General features: G+C 44.4%; 2 long non-coding RNA genes across 3 annotated transcripts in view; both read left to right on the top strand.

The window, feature by feature from the left end:
• Nucleotides 1–24,238, top strand: part of LOC142829107 (uncharacterized) — a 136,005-nt gene that overhangs the window by 15,255 nt on the left and 96,512 nt on the right. The window contains exon 2 of the long non-coding RNA XR_012903395.1: nucleotides 11,423–11,515. This is a non-coding gene — a long non-coding RNA (uncharacterized LOC142829107). The remainder of the gene's footprint in view (nucleotides 1–11,422; nucleotides 11,516–24,238) is intronic.
• Nucleotides 11,756–24,238, top strand: part of LOC112544891 (uncharacterized) — a 37,016-nt gene continuing 24,533 nt past the window's right edge. Inside the window, exons 1-3 of one of the 2 annotated variants that reach the window (XR_012903394.1) lie at nucleotides 11,757–12,280; nucleotides 18,680–19,442; nucleotides 23,488–23,638. This is a non-coding gene — a long non-coding RNA (uncharacterized LOC112544891). Of the gene's footprint in view, nucleotides 12,281–18,679; nucleotides 23,639–24,238 lie in introns of both variants that reach the window. The other variant, XR_012903393.1, reaches the window with a different exon arrangement.

A 24,238-nucleotide genomic window follows, 5' to 3' on the forward strand; every position in this document is an offset into this window, starting at 1 on the left:
ATCTACACTGATTGGAGCCTTAGTTGCATTTAACACCCTCTGGAAGCACTTCAGGCAGGGCATCAGGACAGCAGTCACTTTCTGAAGCTGCTTCCTGAGGCTATGTGAGGCTGATGCGTAAAGGGACCCCTTGTACAGTTGTGACTCAGGCTCTTCTCCTTTGCGTACCTCCTTGAGGCACAGCAAAGCCTTTTCACTGCTTGCTCTGGTTACCTTAGCAGACACCACAGCACTTCTGCCATGGAGCTGGACCAGCAAGCGGGGAACCCTGAGAACTGTCTGTCCTGGGTGGGGGTCGGGTCCCTTTAAGAGCAGCCCTCGGCTAGCCTGAAACAGCAGCTCCACACTCTAAGTCCTGGTTCCGGCCAGCCTTAACTTCGGTTCAGGGTCCACTCAATGTGGACATGCTAGTTCGAATTAGTTTTTAGGTCTAGATGCACTAGTTCAAATTAACTAATTCAAATTAAGTTAGTTCGAATTAGTGCTGTAGTGTAGACATACCCTCAGAATCTCCACACCACTCCAGGATGGGGCCTATCTCCTCTGCTCCTTGGCATGGGCTTGGAAGCTGCCTGCAGCTGTGCTTGCAGCCATACGGGGCTCATGTGGTGTGCTGGGGTCTGCCATGGCAGCAGGGAATGCAGAGCTGGGCACTGCTCTGTGCCACGGTGCTAGCAGGGCTCATATCGTGCCACAAACTGTTTCCTCTAAACCTGCAGCTTTAAGGGCTGCAGGGGAAGGGGATCTATAGAGTTCTGACGAGTGTGGACAGAGGGGCCACCAGGGCACGTGTGGGAAGCCCTGGAGACCACTTATTTCAAAACTAGCCAATTAGCCTGTCATAAGACGGTATTTTCAATTCTCTTCTCCACGTTGGACTTCTCTCCTGAGCCTCTGGTTCACGGCCTGGGAGCGGGGCCTGGAGCCGCTGTCACGCCGCACATCACTACCCTGCTCCTCTTCCCCTCCCACCGTGGTGCTCGGCTGACTTCTGCGCCGCTCAGCTGGGCCGCCGTGCCACGGGGGAGCAAGAGGCCGTCTGGGCCCCACACTCCCCATGCACCACAGGCTGCCCAGAGAGAACAGCCAGCATTTCAGCAACAGCGCTGCCCAGAGCGAACAGCCAGCATTTCAGCGTTACAGACTCTCAGACACTGGGCTACTATATATATATAACTAGCCAATTAGCCTGTCTTAAGACGGGATTTTCAGGTCTCTCCTCCACGTTGGTCTTCTCTCCTGAGCCTCTGGTCTCTTGCTCTGTCCGTCTCTCTCTCTCTCTCTCTCTCTCTCTCCTCCTCCTACTGACTCACCTCCTCTCTCGCTCAGCTCTTCTCTGCCTCCTGCCTCTCTCTCTGTCTCTCTGGGTATGTCTACACTACAGTGCTAGTTCGAACTAACTTAGTTCGAATTAGTTAATTCGAACTAAGCTAATTCGAACTAACGCATCCAGACTAAAAAACTAGTTCGAATTAGCATTTTGCTAATTCGAACTAGCATGTCCACATTAAGTGGACCCTGAACCGGGGTTAAGGATGGCCGGAAGCAGTGCCGGCAGGGCATCAGATGAGGACTTAGAGCGTGGAGCTGCTGTCTCAGGCTAGCCGAGGGCTGTGCTTAAAGGGACCCGACCCCCACCCCGGACAGACAGTTCTCAGGGGTGCCCCACTTGCAAAGCAGTCCTGGCTTGGATTGCCCGGAGTACCCACACTGGGCACATCACAGCACTCAGCCATCAGACCGGCTGCACTTGCCACAGGCTGCCATCTGGGGAGAGGGGGCAATTGGGGGGCTGCAGGAGAGCTTCCACCCCCAGGAGCCCGCAGAGCCAGCCCAGTCCTCCCCATCGGGGGCTCGTACCCCATTCCTCCCTCACCGCCTTCCACTTACCCCTCCCTAGCCCCCCTTCCTGATGTACTAAATAAAAGACAATTGTGTTCAAAAATAGAATCTCTCTTTATTTAACAAAACTGGGGGAGACTGGGAAAAGGAGGTGGAAGAGGGGAAGAGAGAGGGTGGGAGAGGGGAGGGCAACTACAATGATGAGGGGTTTGGAACAGGTCCCATATGAAGAGAGGCTAAAGAGACTGGGACTTTTCAGCTTAGAAAAGAGGAGACGGAGGGGGGATATGATAGAGGTCTATAAAAGCATGAGTGGGGTGGAGAGGGTGCATACAGAAAAGTTCTTCATTAGTTCCCATAATAGAAGGACTAGAGGACACCAAAGGAAAGGAATGGGTAGCAGGCTTCAAACTAGTAACAGAAAGTTCTTCTTTACACAGCAAAGAGTCAACCTGTGAAACTCCTTGCTGCAGGAGGCTGTGAAGGCTAGAACTAGAACAGAGTTTAAAGAAAGGTGAGATAAAGTGATGGAGGTTGGGTCCATGGAGTGCTATTAGCCAGGGGGTAGGAGTGGTGTCCCTGCCCAAAGTTTGTGGCAGGCTGGAGAGGGATGGCACGAGACAAATGGCTTGGTCACTGTCATCGGTCCATCCCCTCCAGGGTCCCTAGGGTTGGCCACTGTCGGCAGACAGGCTACTGGGCTAGATGGACCTTTGGTCTGACCCAGGACGGCCATTGTAAGCTCAGGGCTCAGGGTCGGAGGTCTCAGTGGACCACCTTGATTTTCATGCACACCTGCTCCTGGGTGGCCAGGCTGGCAGCTATCCTGCCCTAGACGGCCACTTTCCTGTGCCTAGTGCGGAGGTCGTGGACGAGGTCCACGATGTCTGCACTAGACCAGGTGGGTGCCCGCCTCTTGCGATCCCGGGCAAGCTCCCGGGAGCCGCCAGCCTGGTCCCGGGAAGAGGGGGAGGGCTGGGAGGCATCGGGTGGCTGGCTCGAGCCGTGCCATGTGCAGGGTCTTCTAGCTGGGTGCTGGCAGGCTTGCACCTGGCACAGGCACTGGAGCCAGCCTGTGCCCCTTTAAGGGGTCCGGGGCCGGGAAGGGGGCATACTAGTTTCCCTGGTGTTGGCCAGAGTGGCCACCAGGGAAAGCTGGGGAGGGCTAGCCTCCCACTAGTTCGAATTAAGGGGCTACCCACCCCTTAATTCGAACTAGTAAGTTCGAACTAGGCTTAGTCCTTGTACAATGAGGTTTACCTAGTTCGAACTAAGCACTCCGCTAGTTCAAATTAAGTTCGAACTAGCGGAGTGCTAGTGTAGCGCCTATCAAAGTTAATTTGAACTAACGTACGATAGATCGAATTAACTTTGTAATCTAGACATACCCTCTCTTTCTCTTCTCCTCCCTCTCCTGCCTCTCACTCGGGGGACTGCGGAGCCAAAACTCCCCGTGATGCATGGGGAGCGCGGAGCCCAAATGGTCGCTTGCGTCACTTGCTCCCACACAGCAGCCTGGCTGAGCGGTGCAGAAGTCAGCCGAGCGCCATGGCGGGAGGCGAAGGGGGGCGGGGAGGTGACGTTCACAGCTGGGGGCGGGGCCTGGAGCTGCTGTGATGCCGCACATCACCTCCCCGCCCCCCTTTGTCTCCCACTGTGGCACTCGGCTGACTTCTGTGCCACTCAGCTGGGCCGCCGTGAGGGAGCAAGCGGTGCAAGCGACCGTTTGGGCACTGCACTCCCCATGCAGCATGGGCCGCCCAGAGGGAACAGCTAGTATTTCATGCACCAGAGCCCCCTAGAAGGAACAGCCGGCATTTCGGCGTTACAGACACTCAGACACTGGGCTCCTATGATAACTGCTGCCCCTCTACACACACCTTATTTCAAAATAACTATTTCAAAATAGGTGGTGTTCCAAATTCTGCAACCCTCATTTTGTGAGGAATAAGATACCCATTATTTCAAAATTATTTCGAAATAACAGCCTTGCTGTGTAGATGTTCACTTTATTTTGAAATAATGCTGCTGTGTAGCCATGCCCTTAGAGACTAACAAATTAGATAGATATATCTCTTTATACAGGGCTTGACAAGCGGCGGCGAGCCCTGCTCGCCAGCCACGCAGTTTGGCATGCTGCGCATGCGCTGACTGTGCTGCGCAGCCGCACCGGGCTAAAATCTACTTGCCATGGGCGAGTAGATTGCCCTAACTGTGAGCTTTCCAGGGCAAAACCCACTTCCTCAGATGAGTTAGAGTGGAGTAAGCTCATCTGAGGTGGTGGGTTATGCCCAGGAAAGTTCATTCATGATATCTATCTAGCTATCCATTATAGTGTATTTATGCACACAAAGTATATATTTACTTTGTGTGTGTAAATATATATATTTTACACTAAGGTATTCTATATGATAGATATATATCTATATAGTATCATGAGCTTTGTATAGCATCAAAAGCTCATGATACTATATATTTTTGTTAGTCTATAATATGCCACAGGACTGCTCATTGTTTTTAGCAAAGTTCTTCTTACAGGCAAAACTGCGACATGCATTTTAGCAAAGCCAATAAAACTCTGATGGGCATTGCACTCTGGAAGACAGTACACTATTATTGTGAATTAATGTCCGTTTGAAGATGCACACTATAGTACCTATTTTGTTGACTTGGCTTTTTCTTTTCTGAAATGCAATGTAATTTTTCAAAATTGCTTGTGAATTGTCTTATTAAACCAGTTGCAAATTTACCACAATTATGGATTAGTGATTGCCCAGGCTATATTTCTGCCCGTGGTGTAATACATTATATCCATGTAATATTTCACAGCACAGCAATTTGTTGTTTAAGGTTAAACATAAATAGTGGCATTTTTCATCTTAAATTGCATTACATTCTCTTTTATTTGGATGCTTTTCTTACTGAGAGTAAAATCACTTTTTTTCTGCTTGCAAAAATAAAGCATCTCCCACAAGTTCCCTCTTCCTCTTCCACACATTTGCTCATTTAAATTTCATGAGTTGATTTTTAAATAGATTAATCTTATTTTTGATAAAATAAGATTAGATGGATGGCAAAAAAGTATTGGTTTGTTTGCAAGGAAGTATGTTCTTAGAGGGTGAATATTAACAATGGTAGAAAGTGGCTTTTGTTTTACATGTTTTCCTTTGCTGTGACAAAGTCTTTGTTCAGTTTTTCCAAATGCATAGGCGGTATGGAGCTAAATCCTCTAATGCTCTATTCACATGCCCTTGAGCTTAAAACACATCTAATCAGTGCAGGTGCATAGATTTTTGGTCTCCAGAAGCCAGTGATTTGTTCTTTTGCTATCAGATTTTCATGTTTTCTCTCTTCTTATATATAAAATACAAAATAAAATGGTAGAGTAAATTGGTATGAAGGCTTTGGGTGAAACCCTAGCTTTACTGAAGTCAGTGGCAAAACTCTTTGTCTTCGGTGAGGCCAATAGTTCAGTCTTTCTTGCCAGGACTTTAGGATGACAGCCTTATTTAAGAATGAAGCCATGAATGGATTCTATAAGTCATCCCAAATTCATGACAAATGCGCTGTCATACACCGTGTATATGCTAAATACTTTACAGAAGTAATATGTGAATTTCTTTTAAACTTATGATGGTTGATATTGTGATAGCAATGATGCAATATAAAAACAGATGCTCTGCTATTGGAAAAGGGTGCAGGTACATGGACTTTGGTGTAGTTATCCCTATTACACCAGCAGAGACTTTTACCCAGAATTACTAGCAGGATTTCTACCATCAGGCTAAATAAAAAAAAACATTTACTAGCAAGATCATGAGAAGTACCATGTGGTAGGTTGTAATTATTTGCAGGATAAAATTTGTAGATTGTACAAGGCCTCAAAGTGATGTGTTATACACTGGATGCCTTACTACATACTGGTATGGTATGGGGATGTCCAGAGATGGATACTACATGCTGATGAATCAGTTAATTTAAAATAGGAACTGACCCAAAACTCAGTTCAAGGGTGCAATTTTGACACCATTTAAGTCAAAACAAAGCTCCCTTTGTCTTCTGGCCAGCACTGCACCTCAGACTCTCTCAGATAGTAACTTAATTTTTAATGCACTTCTGAATGTCCTGCTTTTATAGTTATGCAGTTGTATAAATTGTATTGTAAAGTGTACAAAATATTAAAATTAAAACCCAAATTAAAACTTTCCTGAGAAAGTTGCCCCTAGTGCTAGCCAGGAATTTGTATCCTATCATGGGGAAGTGTGGATGGTGGAGTGTACAATGAGCTATGCTGTTGATCGTGAGACTCAAATTGTTGTGTTCAAGGTGTATTAATGATTTTACACTCATTTTGTTCAATGCTGAAATCATTCCTTGCCAAATCTGAATAGTTGGTTGCTTGACCATTTCAATAATTTAGCATATTAATTCTTTCCACAAGCTGCACAGTGCTGTAACTTCAACATAGCTGTTTCATCAATATGGAAAGAAGCTCTTTGGGCACTTGCAAACTAATGATAGCCCTATTTAGTTATTTACAACAACAGCCCCCTCCAACTTGTTAATGTTCTCAGAGGTTAACCATTAACATCCCTAACTGACTGGATCCAAGAAGAAACAGTGGAAGACCAATGGGTTTATGTTGTGGGATGGCAGGACTTGAGGAAAGAATGAATGTCTTTTTTTCCCCCCTCTGTCTCCTGCTCTCAGAAAAACCTGGCAAACAGGAAGGTGTTTATCACAATTTTTTTGCAGTGACCACCTGTCATTAAAATGCGAGTAATTAAAATTGTAATCCCACTGCTACAAGTCACAATGCGTTTGCATGTTACAGAAAAAAATGACAGCACAAAGTGAAGTATGCCAAGTACCTCTCTTTGTACATGCACTGCAGCTATGCCTAGAGAGAAATTTCAGGTCAGTTTACATCAGCATGAATTCAGCTAGGTAGTACATGAACCCTGTACATGTACTTCACTTGCTAAAACACTCTGAAGCCTGCGCTGCACTTTCTTCACTCCTGTTGTTACTCATGCTAGCAGGATTCAAGATTGCTTGGATAGGCCATCCCATGCTCAGCTTTTGCTATATACACATACCCTGATGTTATACCTGCTGCAAAAATAATGGAATAAGCACATACACTAGCAGGATGTTTTTCCTGATTAGAGTAGGTACAGGTGCTGAGATCATGACTTATTGTTTGTCCATGTGCTTGGTCTGAGTTCTGTTTATTGGAGTACTTATCCAGGGTGACCATATTTTCAAAGTAAAAAACTGGGATACATTGGAAGGTGAAATATACACCCCAAAAGATACTTATTTTTAAAGCTTCTGAGTCACCAATGGCAAATGCTTGTTTCTGGGAATGAAGAGTTTGTATTTTTACCCAGCAGCTTAGGGAGTTTATCATGAAACACTAAAGAAGTTTCATTAACATTCACTTTGAACAAAAGAACAGCTCTTATGGAGTTTATGCTGCTTCAGCTTTTCTCTTCATTTCAAACCTTGCTCATCATTCTGCACATTCATGCCAATGGATTATTTATTTTGGATAAACAAAACAAATTCGGCTTGGTACAAGAGTTTGCCCTACCCAAATATTTTGTGGCCAGGACAGGAAGGGGTTAGTAGACTACTTTGGGATTAGGGAAGAGGACCATCTCTATCCTGTAAATACTGCCCAAGCTGGCAACCCTCAAAGAAGGCTGGTGCCTCTGTGGCTAACTAGGGACTGGAAACAAGAGGAGGAAGCTGGATTAAATTGGCATTTGCATAAGAAATGTAGGCTGTGAAACCTTTCTGTCCAATGCTAGAAGAAATAACTGTTGGGTTGTTTTAGCTTTAAAGCCTAGGTTTATTGAGGGGACAGTCAGTCCTGGGTTTGAATGAACTGGGAGAAGGGGCCAAGATACCTAATCAAAATGTGGATGGTGTTCTTTCCCAGCCTAGAGTAAAGATTTCAGGTTGGTCGGTTGTTGGAGTTATTTGTCTTCCTCTTTGTGTTACATTTGTACCAGAAGCCAAAAACTGGTTTACGTCTGGATCTAAAAAGCAGCAGGAAAGCCAAGTGGGCTGCATATATATATATATATGTCTGGGCATGATCTACTTCACCATGTTTTAGTGGTGTTGTGGGACTTTTTCACTAACAGAGCATCCTTCCAATTCTGCCTGAGTTTATGTATGTTCTGCAGTGAGCTTGACATTGCTGCTGGTAAACATATTAACTCATGTATTTGTGGGGGTTATATTTGCTTGCTAGCGAGCAGAAAGCCAGAATATTAATCCCCTGTTTTCTGCAGAAATCCTTCCATTTCTTTTTTTCTTCAGGGATCAAATGTTTAGGGCGCATGTTAACAGGGTGCTTGTTAACAGGACGTAATCTGCCTGGAAATGCTAGCTGGAGATGCTAGCTAACATTAGTTTGTTTGGCGGGAGACAGACCCAGGGCAGACAAATAAAGAGGGTGGAGAAATTCTGCATTAGCAGATTTGAATGCAGGATGGCCAAAAGCAAGCTCTGTATCTTTCCCTCCTGATACTAGGTGAAAAATATTTTCATCTAGAACTGCTGAGAAGTCACTGCTTTGTGTTTGCTCTACAAGTCTAGTAGTGGGTGCTACTTATCAGAGGAGTAGCCGTGTTAGTCTGGATCTGCAAAAGTGACAAGGAGTCCTGTGGCACCTTAGACTAACAGATGTATTGGAGCATAAGCTTTCGTGGGCAAAGACCCACTTCGTCAGATGCACGTAGGGGAAATTTCCAGAGGCAGGTAGAAATATGCAGGCCAGAATAAGGCTAGAGATAACGATGTTAATTCAGTCAGGGAGGGTGAGGCCCACTTCTAGCAGCTGATGTGGAGGTGTGAACACCAAAAGAGGAGAAACTGCTTTTGTACCTGGTTAGCCATTCACAGTCTTTGTTTAATCCTAAACTGATGGTGTCAAATTTGCAGATGAACTGTAGCTCAGCAGTTTCTCTTTGAAGTCTGGTCTTGAAGATTTTTGCTGCAGGATGGCTACCTTTAAATCTGCTACTGTGTGTCCATTGAGATTGAAGTGTTCTCCTACAGGTTTTTGTATATTGCCATTCCTAATATCTGATTTGTGTCCATTTATTCTTTTACGTAGGGACTGTCCAGTTTGGCCGATGTATATAGCAGAGGGGTATTGCTAGCACATGATGGCATATGTTATATTGGTAGATGTGCAGGTGAATGAACCAGTGATGGTGTGGCTGATCTGTTTAGGTCCTGTGACTGGTGTAGATATGTGGACAGAGTTGGCACCGAGGTTTGTTGCATGGATTGGTTCCTGAGTTAGAGTTACTGTGGTGCGGTGTAGAGTTGCTGGTGAGAATTTGCTTCTGGTTGGCGGGTTGTCTATGGGCGAGGACCGGCCTGCCTCCCGAGGCCTGTGAAAGTGAGGGATCATTGTCCAGGATGGGTTGTAGATCACTAATGATGCGTTGGAGAGGTTTTAGCTGGGGACTGTAGGTGATGGCCAGTGGAGTTCTGTTGGTTTCTTTCTTGGGCTTGTCTGTAGTAGGAGGCTTCTGGGTACATGTCTGGCTCTGTTAATCTGTTTTCTCACTTCCTCGTGCGGGTATTGTAGTTTCAAGAATGCTTGGTGAAGATCTTGTAGGTGTTGGTCTCTGTCTGAGGGGTTGGAGCAGATGCGGTTGTACTTTAGTGCTTGGCTGTAGACAATGGATCGTGTGCTGTGTGTCCGGGATGGAAGCTGGAGGCATGAAGGTAGGCATAGTGGGCGCTACATTATTCTCCCCCCCCCTTAATATTTTCCTGGCATATTTAAGATCTCGTAATTGTCACCAGTCAGTTGGCCATTAATACCAACCCATCCTCACTCCAGCCTCAACAAGAAAAGGGAAGACATATTTGACTAAGCTCCCTCTGATGCATTAATGAGACAATGAAGTTTCTGCAGCAGCATCCCCATCTCCCACACAGCCACAAGCCCCCATTCTCCAGCATATCAGTATGCCATGCCCTCTCCCCCATGCAACCTGCTTCCCCACCTTTGCCCAGCCCAGAAGAGAGTCCTATATATCTCCCTTGCACCAGCAGTTGCAGCCCAGACAGGAGAGAGTCAGGACACCCAACAAACTCCCCCTACCCACCACACAGATGCCAGCATCCACCCACCTCCTTTCCTCCCACCCCCTACCTACACCATGCAGTCTGCTTTCCCTCCCAGCCCAGCAGGCTGGGGAGTGCTAAGTTTCTCACATGAAACTGCAGCCAAACCCAGTTGCTGTAATAACACCAATATTCTCCTAACCTAGCCAGGACACCCCTTACTCCCCCATCACAGCCACTGATTGCCCCCCTCCTCCTTATGTCCCCTCCCTACCAGCTGGAAGAGGCAAACTGTTTCTAGCATGGAACTGCTGCTGTTGAGGGAGAAGTACCCCTCCCCCCAGTAAGACAGCTCCCTGCGAAGCAGCCCCTGAGCACCTGGGTGGGCCTCATTAGGCAGCGGTAAGGCCATGCTGCTACCCAGCTTACAGGAAACCTTGGTAATTAGGTAGTGAAAGGTTGTTTATTATACCTGTATGTGGTCTGTTGACTAAAGATTTAATACACCTGCATTTAATTGATCTTCAACATTTGCACATGTATTCTAATAAAAATAGCAAATTATTAAGTGGAGACTTAGCAGTTTTCTTATTTTTGAGTCAATTATGCATTATTTTTAGGCCCTAAATTTTTCGTATGCCCTGGACACTGTGCCTACTGTGCTTAATGGATAATGTAGCCCTGAGGTTAGTGCATGAGCCTCTGTCCCATGAGCTAAAACACAGCTGGCTCTCAGCTAAGGCTGCAGAGCAGTCTTATTCTTTCTCTCTGTAAGTGGTCTCAGTGCCACATGATTGAACAGTGAAGATATGTAGTTTGGTTATGTTACCACTCATTGGAGCAAATCAAAGAAGTGCAGAGATAGTCTTTCAGATCAAAGAAGTGCAGAGATAGTCTTATGATCAAATAGTGGGAGGACTGGGATAGCAGCAGGGGTGTTAACTTAAAATATAAAGATGATTTCCTTATTGATCAAAGAACCAACCAAACATAGATGGATTCTGATGCCTGTAAAAGCATTACCTTTCCACAGAGGTTTTTTGGATGCTTTGCACTTTCCTGTGGTGCTTTCAGACAATCAATGGGCTAGGAAAAGAAGCAATGGGCTTAAACAGCAGCAAGGGAGAATTAGATTGGACATTAGGAAAAAGTTCCTAACTGTCAGGGTAGTTAAACACTGGAATAAATTGCCTAGGGAGGTTGTGGAATCTTCACCACTGGAGATATTTAAGAGCGGGTTGGATAGGCATCTATCAGAGATGATTTAGACAGTGCTTAGTCCTGCCATGAGAGCAGGAGACTGGACTTGATGATCTCGCGAGGTCCCTTCCAGTTCTAGTATTCTATGATTCTAAACAATGCAGTAACAGATATCCTGCAGGAGAGGCTGTGCTAGTGACAGTCCCATTGGAAATCAGGACCTATTGGACATTTGTTGAATCATAACTTGTTCTTCTGTGATTTCCTGTCTGATTTTCAGATCAAAGTGCAGTGGAGCATCCAAATTGAACTCACAAACCTTTTGGGGATCATCTACCAGTAACTGCTTGATGCCTGATTCAGAGCAAAGCAGGTGAGTGCCCTAACCATGGAGCTATTGGCTATTCTGAGGTAGGTGTTGCTCAGAAATTCCAACCTGGGCATGAGAAAGGTTCACGATAAAAAGTTTTGTTGAAATCAATATACTTTAATTAAAGGTTTTGCTTTTTGATGAATCAGTACTTTCCACTTTTGGGGGGAAAAAAGTTGTTAAAAAAATTCCCTGACCAGCTCTGTACCTTGTTCCTACTCCTGATTCTGACATGGACCTGGTCCTAGGGTGACTGGCCTCTTTAAATGAAGTTAGTCCAGTCTGGCAATTAAGACGGTGTGATTGCATCATTGGCTATTAAGGAGCTAGGAGAGATGGGGACAGAGGGATACCTGGTGAGTCAGGGAGCACAGACAGGAGATGCAAGAAAAGTGGCAGATAACTGCCTGGAGAGACAGAGTGTGCAGAGAAGTAGAAGGTTTTGCAGAGCCATCCTAGGAAGGAGGAATTGGCTAGGAGTCAGGGGAGGGGCTACTTTGTTGATCTAAAGAGCCAGAGCCAGGAGGCTGAAAGGAGCTGAGCTGGACTGAATTTGAGCAGAAGAAAAGAATTAGGAACTCAGTGCTGGTGGACTGACAAGTGAGGAGCTTGATAAATGGCTGTATATATTTGTGTTTCACTGTGAGAATGGTGTTTACTATGGTTTATTGCATGTGTACTTGAATAAACCCTGCCCTCAAGTTGGGTTCTTAATGGACACTGAGAGAAACTATATTCTTTTCATGGAGAGACCAAGAGGAAACAGAGGTGAGTGTGCCTGTCGTGCCACAGCCAGGTGCAGGACAGCACCCATGGTGGTCTAGGGCACGTTACTTATGACCTGATATTGCAATATGGGGATTCCACTTGGATGGAGTTGGGTGCCATCAGTTCTAAGTGGGGTCCTGTGCACCTTGCAGAATCTAGCCCTTAACCTCTCTACAGCCCTGATATTGATGGACAAAACATTGTATAAAGAGAGAATTGGAAGTGATTCCCTTTTCTCTAGAAACAGTGCTTACATTTATAAACATTAGAAACAAACACGTTTTTAAGAGCATGCTTTAAAAGATCTAAACATAAAATAATGCACCTCAAGCTTGTGAGATTCCATTATGTCTTTTCCAAATGCGTTATTATCTAAATGTCTCAAGTTAGGATTATACTTATTTCTGATGTAATTTGGTTATATTTCAAAAGCAATTGCTCTTTCTGAAGTGCTGCAGTTCTGGGGCCAAATTCTGTGCTTGTTACTGTCAGACACCAAATTGCTGTTGATAGCAAAAGCGAGCAAGATCAAGGACCCCATTTTGAAGTTGTGCAAATAAGATCAAATCCCTTAATTTAAAAATGTAAACAAAGCTGTTGGTTTTTCTGGTAGGATGCTGGTGACACACTGGGAATTGTGTGTTAACAGCCTGTCAAAATGAAACATTAGATCTTTCAATGTGATGTTTAAAAAGGATAAAAAATGAGACTTTTTCCTTCTGATTAGAGCTGAATTCCAAGTGAACAATTTGGCAGATTTTGCCTCTTTTTCTCTTCATGAGTCTGTTAGTAGCTTAGAATTTTTACTTATATATTTATTCTTGACACCGGGGGAAGCTAAATAGTTTCAGGGAGTCATTTCTGGTTTATAGATTTTTGCATAGACATTTCCAATTTAAAAAAAAAAAATATCCTCAAGGACACTAGCGGCGAAATCCTGGCCCCATTTAAGCCAATGAGAGTGTTGCCATTGTCTTTTGTGTAGCAAGATTTTCACCCTTGTTTGTGTATGTTCTTTGGGATGGATGAGTGTAAACTTGTGACATCCATTGTTATTTGCGCAATTCTGGATCCCAGTGGCCTTTTACTAGTTAACAGGAGCTTTTCCTAGTAATGGAGCCCTTGTTACAAATTAAATATTCTTAAACATGTATGTGTATTTATTAGCCGTTAACAATGAATCAACAGACTACACACACCAAGCATCTAATACTCACTGCTTCCAGGAAAGTAGACTTATGCCTTCTAAAGGCCAGTCAGGGTCCAATCATGGTGGCTAGGCCCATCAATGGCTATTAGCCAGGATTGGTAGGGATGGTGTCCCTAGCCTCCGTTTGTCAGAAGGTGGAAACGGATGACAGAAGAGGGATCACTTGATGATTCCCTGTTCTGTTCACTCTTTCTGGGGCATCTGGCATTGGCAACTGGAAGACAGGATACTGGGCTAGATGCACCTTTGATCTGATCCTGAATAGCTGTTCTTATGTTCTCAATCTTGTCCAGGGCTCCAGTATAAACCGTATAGTTGTGCAGGGGTTAAAAATCCTCGCAGCTTTGATTTGATCTGTATCCCAGAGTTAAGTTCCAACAAACTTGTTTTTTGACCCTTAATATGGTTAAAATGAGAGTTTGTCTTATCAATACCTTAACTAATTATTTTACTCAAAGCATGTCAATGCAAAAAACCACTAACCAATCATTTTCACTGTACTGAAGTTCAGATATCTAAGACAGCCTACTCATTAGTTTTTCTCAAGATCTACTTACCTTTATGCTTCATTTGTGGAATACATTTGCAATAGCAAAACCTTATACTTTTTATAATCAGGAAGAAACTGCTTGCAGAAACTCAAGGTTAACTTGTCCATTCTCTCCGAATCTCGTGACTTTGTGAATATATATATATGAATCCTTGGTATAAATGCTGCAACTGATACTTTTCTGTCAGTCTCTATTGAGGCTGAATTCTTCTGACTCTATTTTTATTTTTACAACTTATGGTAGCTGAGCATACAAAATGGCTATGGATTATGCTAAGTCCATATATAAGGTGGCTATGAGACATGTCAAAACCAGGCCTCTCATTACACCATGGGGAAATCATGGCAGGTTGGTTTGAACCAGGGATCTCTGGATCTGAACCCATGAACAGTTGCTGCCTGAACTAAAAGACTGTGCTTTCTTATTTCAGAGGCTGTAGTAGGCTCAGGCTATGGGTGCACTACAACTTACTCTGCATAACTGTCATGCAGTGAGATGAATAAATCACACTACTGAGTGACATAAAGTTATGCTGACATAAGGGCTGGTGTGGACAGCACTCTGTTGGCGGGACAGCTTCTCCTGCCAACATAGATCTGCTGCTTGCAGGAGCTGGAGTAATTAAGTCAATGGGCGAGCTCTCTGCTATTGTATTAGAGTGGCTACATTAGAGAGCTTATTGTACACAGTTGAGTCAATTCAGCGGCACACTATAAGCTCTCTGGTGTAGCTGCCCTTCATAAACTTGCCTGGGTGCATCTACCCAGCAAGCAGCAGTGGGTCTCAGAGCCTGGCTCAGGTCACAGGGCTTAGGCTACTGAACTAACGGTAGTCATGGAGACGTTGGGGCTCAGGCGTGAACTTAGTCTTTGAAGCCTAGGGATGGGGGTGTATGTCAGATCCCAAGCTCCAAACCAAGACACGGTATCTCTCTGGGTATTTGACACCCTCTGTAACTTCTTATGGAGTCACGACACGCAGTTTGAGAAATACTGGTCTCCCCACATGGTATCAGTGTAGAATAGGGTAAAAGCACCGTGGTATCTGTGTAGAATAGGATAAAAACACACAAAACACCAGATTTTACAGGGAGGTGACCAGATTTCATATCCCATACCTCTATGGTCCAGCCACTAGAAGGTGATGGTATCTCACCGTGTAAGCAAAACATTTAGAATCCATTTTTGGGTGAATACTTAACTTTTCACCTTTGACCCAATCTTGCCAGCTTAAGTGGATAGGGCTTTATGTGGGCATGGTGGTTCAATCACACACAGCAGCTTGTAGGATCTGGGCCTTCATAGTTTACTTTTGGTGAATATTCTCCTATGTCATCTTAAAAGTCAATTTTTCCCTGAAACTTTTTGACAGAAATCCTAGAGTAGAACAGAGAAGTGAACACAATCAAAATGGAAGAGTTTAAAAACTCAGATATGTTTATAGAAAATATATTAAAACTTTGCTCACATCTAATTCTGAGTAATTAATTGTTTTTAATAACTGAAGACCACTCCAAAGTTGATTTTCTTTCTCTCCTTCTTTCCTTCTCTCTCTCTCTCTCTCTCTCAAGGTGACCATACATTCCACTTTGGTTAGCACTATATAATCTCTCCCTCTCAAAAAAATTTCCCACAGGATGACAAAGTGACATATCATGTCACTCTGTGTCCTGCCGCCTGCCTCTGTCCTCAGCCTCTCCGCTCCTCTCTTTGTTCCCCCTTTCCTTTCCCAGTTCTCCTGCAGCCCCAGTTCATACCCCCTGAATCCTTGCTCTCCCCTCCAGTTCCTGCCTTCTCAACAACCCCGAACCTTTCAGCTCAGGGCGCACACCTTTCCCAGCAGCCTGCTGTGGAGCAGGAGGACTTGGCACTAGCAGATGCTTCCTGACTGCCCCGGTGGGACCCCATGTGCAACTTTCAGGGTAAGGGCAAGGAGTGCGGGGGTCTGGTCCCCAGCAGTGGCTAAAGCATTGCTTCTTCAGTGCATCCCATGACAGCACTGCTAATTATTTCCCTCCCACCCAAGATAGCGGAGAGAATCCCTGACCATGAGTGGATCCTGCCAGAGATTAAAAGCGCAGGCACTGCCTGCGTGGGGCTTACCCTGTAGTGAGGGCCTGGAGGTCTGCAATGGTGAGGAGCTTCCCACCCAGCAACATCCAGGGGCGGGGCAGGAGCCATGTACTGACAGCTCCCTCCCCCCCAGAGACACCCAGGCTCTGGCGAACACTGTGGAGGCACAGCCCTTTGGAGGTTTGCCCCTGCTAAGCCTCAGGTTCCCTTGGGCCCCCTCTGTCCACAAAGCACTGCCCCCTTCTGCTGGGGCCATGGCTCCCTGCTTTCCCCCTGTGGCACCCCGAGGGGCCCTGCTTGCTGTGTTGCACCTCGGCCTTTCAGGGAAGGGGTGAACCCACTGGAACATCAGGGCCAGGCCCCTGGCTGAGGCAGGCTCTCCCAGGTCTGTCACACGCTGGGCAGGTCTTGGCCACACCGCATACCTGCACTCTTAGGGGATGGCAAGGTTATGCTGCACCCTGGCTACTGGATAGGAGGGATGGAAGGAAGGAGATGGGAGGTGGGCCTGGTGTTCTGGGATAAGGACTAGCAGCCCAGATTACCCCACTGGGCTCTTCCCATGTGACCCAACTAACTGCCCATGGCTAGACGCGGCAGTTAAATGTTAATTCGACTAACTCCTTAGTTCAAACTAACTGTTACTCCTCATGGAATTAACGTTTAACTGCCAAGTCTAGCCGTGGGCAGTGAGTTCGGACTAAGGGGGATTTAAAAATGGCGGCGCCCGGGAACATGCAAATGAAGCCCGGGATATTTAAATCCCGGGCTTCATTTGCAACTCCGGTTGCCCTCATTTGCCTACCTAGCTTGAACTAATGAGCTAGTGTAGGCATACCCATGGTTATCTGAAATACAACAACAGTTTGGCAATTTTACAGAGTACAACAAAGTGTGTGATCAGGTAGCTGGTGGAAGGACCCTGCACAGAGATACAGTGCTGTTCTGCTGACTCACCCTGGCATATAGACCAAGTGGGCTGTACTGGCAACATCAAGGAATACAAAACAGTCTGACTATCAAAGAAAACTAATTTTGGGAGAGAGCTTTGTGCTAAGATGTATATTTGATTATATAAATTCATAATAAAGGTAACTTTAGAAGACAGGTAATTTTGGTCTACTTCCTGTGTGGGATTACTGTGTTAGGAACAGGTGGAAATTTACCTGGTCACATGTTGTAAAAGCAGATGAATTAAACAGCCGTTGTATGTAAGGAGATGTAGAAGAGGTTAGAAAAGGAAGATGAAACCCTGGAGAAAAGACCAATCCAGGAGCATATTCTCCTGGAGCAGTGTATTAAGGATTAGTATATTTGTATATAGTATTTATTTATTATATCACAACAGCATCTAGTGTATGTCTAGCAGGTTCTATACAGACTCATAAGAAGACTGTTTTATGCCTAGCAGAATTAACATTATAAAGAAGAATATTGTATTCTCAGCAGCTACAGAGATGCATTAATCTGTAGCGCTGCCCAGGCTGTCAGCCTATCTTAGTTTCACATGACTGTATCTGAAGTGGTCTCCTGGCTCCTGTTAGGGAAAATCTCTGCTCCCTGGTTATCTTTATTCTGGGAAGGTCCAGATCTCTCTATTTCCTACTCAACTTCCGAAGGCCACATGTCTGGAAGGAATGGTGGTGGTATATGACTTCACTCAAGCCTTTAAGTGAAGGTTCCATACCTTGAAGTGAGGCTTTGGAGAAATAAAGATAGTTAGGCTGCATTAAGTTTTTGGTGGATTCTCTATAAATTTTGGAGGAGATACTATATGTCACCTAGTCTCTTTGATGTGATCCTTCTCCCTTTTAGCCCAATTGCTCTACAACCATGGATCCTTGACCCTGTGAAAGTTTCTACATGAGGTTCATAGACGGAGATTTTGTTTTGTGAAGTGTTGAGCTGCCCTCACACTTTAACAAACACTTGGTGATCCTGTGTTGATTTAGGTCACAATATGTGACTCACTGTCAGACATTGGCCCCACTTACAACTGAATGAATGAATGCTTGAATTTTTGTATCCATCTGACCTTTGCAATTTTCTCAGGCGAATAATGATAATAGTTACTGACACTGAGATACTTAGCAAATGTTTTCATTTACCATCAAGACACAATGAATGGAAGTTAATATAAACTGTCAGTCTCATAGTAAGTGAAGGTATGTTCCTAATGGATAGAAATAACCAGGGAGTTGCACTCCATTATATTTTTCATTTTAAAAACCAGAGTTTTAGGCCATATCTACACTATAGAGGTCAGGTGACTTAAGTTTTTAAGTCTGTGATTAAAAGCAGGTTTAATTACATCAGTTGTGCACATCCACAACAATGTTCCTTGCATTAGCAGAATGCATCCACAGTTAGTGCTCTTGCATCAACCGAGAGAGCATTGCATCATGGGAAGCTTCTCACTGTGCATGTCGTCATCCTTTGCTACTGGGAACCCTGGGAAAGGATTGTGGAGTATTATGGGGGCATGCTCACCCTTCCATGATGCAGATTTTTTTTCTGTGCCTGCATTCCATGAGCTTCTGACTTCATTTTACACCATTTTTTGCAGCTCTTGTAAACTGTGCATCTGCCAACTCTGTCTGAAACAGACCCTGATGACCAGTCTGGTGAGGAGCGTTAGGAACACAGTGCAGCTGGTCCTGCAATTTTTCATGAACTGTATGACAGAAAGTGAATCAGTGGTGCCTACCTTACTGTGTGCCATGGAAAGAAAGAATTCTGGTTGCTGCTGGCATTTCCATCTTCACATGATGGATCATTGGTACGAGATTCAGGAAACAAGCACCAAGTGATGGAACTGTATCATGATGCATATATGGGGTGCATCTCCTGCATGTGTATGGCTTTGTATTAACTTTGGAGGCTGCTTGCCTCTGGTCCCTTCAGGAATAATTTCTGATTGGTGCAGCAAAAATGAGGCAGCTCTGCCAAGAAACCTTTGGCAGAGAACTGCAGAATACCTACAGGAAAGTTTCCTGCAGATCTCTATGGAGGATTACTGGGACATACCAGTGTATATTGGTATACACTGATATATATATAGAGCTGATGGAAGAAAAGATCTGAGGACTGGAGATGCAGGTGGAAACTCTGGTCGAGTTTAGAAGGGGGTTTGAGCAGATGATGGGGCAAAGGCATGACGTGGCTGAAGGGGAAAACTTAGTTGAGCCAGATATGCAGATGGAAGCAGGATCAAGGGCCTCAGAGGGAGGACTGCTGGGCGAAGAAAATGGACAGTGGAAGCATGTGACTCAGAGGACCAGGCAGAGGAAAAGATGGGTCAGTGAAGGAAAAATAGAGCTCAAGAACAGGTATGTGGAGCTGTAGAAGGAAAATGTAGAAGGGGTACAGCAGGTAGATAAAGAAGATGGAAGGGTAAGGAAGAAGAGAAGAGTGGCTAGTTCCATAGATAAAAGGGGAAGACTTAATGGAGACAACACCAATAATGAGCATTAGGATTATAAGGGAAAATAGGAATGGCAAGGACTTGCAGCCAGAGGAAGCTAGAGATAGACCAGAGAATTTCACTGTCACTAGGAAAAGGCAGGTCTATGTGATTGGGGACTCCTTATTGAGAAGAACAGATAGGCCTGTAACCAGAGCTGATCCAGAGACTAGAAGGGTGTGCTGTCTGCCAGGTGCTAAGATAAGAGATGTGGAACTGAGGTTGAAGAGAATTATTAAGGGAGCAGGAAGGAATCCATTGATCATCCTTCATGTAGGAACAAATGATACGGCTAGATTCTCGCTGGAACGAATTAAGGGAGACTATGCTAGGCTGGGGAGGATGCTCAAGGAAATTGAGGCTCAGGTGATCTTTAGTGGGATTCTGCCTGTTCCTAGAGAAGGGCAACTAAGATGTGACAGGATTATGATGATCAATAGATGGCTTAGGCAGTGGTGCTATAAGGAGGGCTTTGGGGTGTATGGTCACTGGGAGGCATTTATGGACAGAGGACTGTTCTCTAGAGATGGACTTCACCTAAGTAGGGAGGGAAATAGACTTCTAGGATGGAGGCTGGCTCATCTTATGAAGAGAGCTTTAAACTAGGAATTTGGGGGAGACGGTTGGGAGATGCCCAGGTAATCTCTATGCCAGATTTTAACACTGAGAGGGAGGAAAACGAAGTAAGAAAGGATATAGCTGGGGGTAGGAGAATGAACATGAGGAAGGGCGGGGTGGACACTAAGTCATTTAGAGAGTGTCCTTTCTGGTTAAAGTGGCAAGAAACTGTTTTCTCTTTGTGATCTTGTCTGATATCTGTTTTGTGGGCATTAATCCTTTGGCGAAGTGTCTGAGATGTTTGTCCAATGTACATAGCAGACGGACACTTTCGGCACATGATAGCATAGATTATATTTCTGGATGCGCAGGAATATGTGTTCTTGATCTTATAACTCACTTGGTTAGGTCCAATAATGGTATCAGCAGAATGAATATGTGGACAAAGCTGGCAACGGGGTTTAGCTGATCGCCATATTTGGGGTCGGGAAGGAATTTTCCTCCAGGGTAGATTGGCAGAGGCCCTGGAGTTTTTTCGCCTTCCTCTGTAGCATGGGGTACAGATCACAGCTGGAGGATTCTCTGCATCTTGGGGTCTTCAAAGTATTTGAAGGCTTCAATATCTGAGATATAGGTGAGAGGATTATTCTAGGAGGGGTGGGTGAGATTTTGTGGCCTGCACTGTGCAGGGGGTCAGACTAGATGATCATAATGGTCCCTTCTGACCTTAAAGTCTATGAGTCTATATTAACTTTACTGCCAGGCCCCCACTTTGTAGCTACAGAGGCTCTGTTGTTAATTTGTCCCTTGTCCCTCCTCTACCATAAAACACAGTACATGAGAACAGTCTCCTCTCCCTATGAAGTATCAAAGCAAAATGCATGCTTACCTGTGCACATATCCCCTGCTTCATTAATGCTGGAGCCGGAATGCTGAGATTGGCTAGACCCATCCAGAGTCAAAAAAGGTCCTGACTCACTGCACCACAGGACAACCTTCTTGTATATCTCACATCCTCCTCCAACTCCACTTCTTCATGTACCACTTCGTCTTTGGAGTTCTTTACGCTATATGATGCTTCCAGTCCCCTCAAAGTATCCATGGAGCTCTTGGTAACAGAGATGGTTTTGCTGCTGAGAATGGTGTGCAGAACCTTGTAGAAGCAGCATGTTTTATTGGCGATACACCAGATTGATGGTTGGCCTCGTCAGCCTGGTGGTATGCCAGTCTCAGCTCCTTGATCTTAGTATGGCACATTGATGGGAGGAGCATTTCAGGGGGCTTGTCTAGACTACACTGAAATTCTGAAAGACAATATGCAAATTCTGCAGGAATTTGCATATCTTCTTCTGACCTCACTTTCGAAAGCAGAGCTTTCGAAAGTGAAGGTAGTCAGGACGCACTTTTTTCGGCAACTCCCCCCTTTTTTCGAAAAGCTGTGTAAACCTAATTTTTTGAGGAAAGCTCTGCTTTCGAAAGTAAGATCAGAAGAAAATATGCAAATTCCACAGGAATTCCTGTGGAATTTGCATATCCTCTCTTGGAATTTTGGCATAGTCTAGACATAGCCAGTATGTATATATCCTCTTTTGTCAGAAAAAGCTGACTTATGTCGACAAAACTGTGTAGTGTAAACAAGGCCTTAGCAACATTGCATGAGGGGGAAAAAGTATTTTCTGCTCTTTGACTTTCTGATGCATATTTATTGTAGTCTAATGCAGTGTTTTCCAACCTCTTTTTATAAAGTACCCCTTTAAAAAAATAAGTACCTCCAGTACCTACAATTTTCAGACACAGATTTTTTTTTCTACCATTGAAATGTATTTATTTAAACAACTTAATTGTAGCTGGGTGGGCGATGAAATTTTTGTGTGTAAAATGTCCAAAAATAATAGAGTGCTGTAAAACTTAAAACAAATTCAGTTTTCTCCAAATTTCAATTGTGTTGACTTACACCCCCCCCCCCCCGAGACTTCTCTCAAGGACCCCTAAGGGTACTCGTGCCTCTGGTTGAGAAACACTGGTCTAATGCACCCATTCTTCTAGCTTTAATTTATTTCTCTGCTGAAAGTGAATTTAGGGTTTTGAAACTTTTGAAAGCTTTCATGTATTCATAGAATAGTTAGTGTGGCAACAGCAAGATACCCTGCTGATGTACTTTACCCATGTTTACATGGATCAGTTCTAAGAATAGTCTAATGTAAATGGCTACCAAGGACTAAAAGGATAGGCAAGGACATCAAGAAAATGGTCAAAATCTCTGGGGATATTCAGGAGCTGTTGGCGGGCTCCATAGCTCTTTTATGGAAGAATAAACTGCAACCACTGATGGAACACAGAAGGGGAAGAACTATGGCATTTCCTCCCACAGACTTTTCTGTGGCAGTGGATGATCCTGGCCATGTATGATAATTGTGTGTGTGTGTGTGTGAGAAACTGAGAATATACATGTATTAACATTTCCTGGGTTTATCCTTTTTTTGAGTCTGCAGGGGCTAGAGGTTTTTTTTTACAGTGGTCTTAAAATTAGATTCTAAATTAGATAATTAAAAACCATAAAAACAGTCATATGTAAGGGTGAGAGAAATCTGAGAGGGAAGGATTATGAACAGAGTAACTCCACTGGAAACCAAGACTTGGAAAGCATCCCCTCTCCCCTTCACAAAACATTAGCCAAAATGTCATTTCATTGCAGGCTATTTTGTCACCCAGAACTTTTGTGTTTTTTATTTTTCCTCACTAGACTTCCCCAAAATGGCCATTTTCACCTCAGACAGCACAACATTCAAAATTAACATGTTTTAACGCATCACTTTGGCGTAGTCACCCGTGCCCTTTATTGTCAGTTCTCACCACCTTCTATTTACAAAGTTTAGTGAGCTCAGCCAGCTCCTCTCTCTGCGTGGGAGCACACTCAGCCGCTCCTTGCTCCTCTCACTTCCCCTCTTGCTGCCTTAAATAGCCCTCAGCTCCTGAAGCCCACAGCTGTTTCTACTAGCCCTTCAGTCCTGGGCTTGCTCAGCTGTTTGCCATCAGCCTCTTAAGTGAGGATACAGTGGCAGAGATCTGGCTTAGCCAGCAGTCTGTCACCGATACTATAAAATTCAGAATTTCATCATTAAACCCCCCAGATTTTTAAGGCAAAAGTAGGTTGTTTTTTGAGTGTTAGGGTCCTGTTTTGAGCACAAAATGTCCTATTTTTCAATGGAATGCAAACTGCTTTTATATTTGAGGCTTTACATTTTATATAGAACTTCTTGCTTAATTCTTTTTTATGGCAAGATGCTGATCCCTTTGCTCATAATAAATAATACTTGATTCATAGCCATGAACACCTTCCTTTTTTTTGGTAGGTACCTGCCACGTTGCATTGGTTGTACTGGCCAGTGCAATGGGAGAAAAGTGGGGGTCCACTGTCTGTCTACTTCCCATCCACCTGCCTGGGGAAGGAAGTGGAAGCCCTGCAGAGGCAGCTGTCCCTTTGTGCTGCGAGTTATAATACAGGTAGCCCAAGCAGACATCTTACACCCTTAACTTCCCTGGGTGAATATGTAATGTAGATCACAGTCTGGCTCTCCATAATTAACTTTCAAGGCTATTGTAAAGGAGGATGCTATAGAAACCTGGAGTGAATAACTTTTAGATTATTTTCTTGCTGAAAGCAGCCATTTTTCTCTTCTATTTGGTTTGGTTTCTCCCCATATGCAAACTTTCATTTAAACAGTTATTGTGAAAAGCAAATTTAGGCCTTGTTCCTGCAAACATTTACAAATAATGATTTGAGTAGTTATATGCAGTTTGCAAGACTGGGGCCTTGGGAAACTCTATCCTATGAATGTCAAAATTTTAGACTAGTGATATGAGTTAATGACACAGATTAGAGGTTGAAGTAAAGTCCATTTAATAACACAGTCTATGAATTCTTTTTGAAAGTGGCATAGATTTAATCTGGGTGAAAATAGAGCGCAACATCTGAAAGAAACAACTCAGATAGTTAATAGCATTCAAAACCAAGCTGTCCCTGGAGAAAATCAAATGTACAAAATCCAATAATCAGTTAAGGCTGTGTACATGGCGGCTTTCAACAATTGCCAGGTCTGACCT

This window comes from Pelodiscus sinensis, chromosome 4 (assembly GCF_049634645.1).
Source record: "Pelodiscus sinensis isolate JC-2024 chromosome 4, ASM4963464v1, whole genome shotgun sequence".
Classification (NCBI taxonomy): Eukaryota; Metazoa; Chordata; order Testudines; family Trionychidae; genus Pelodiscus; species Pelodiscus sinensis.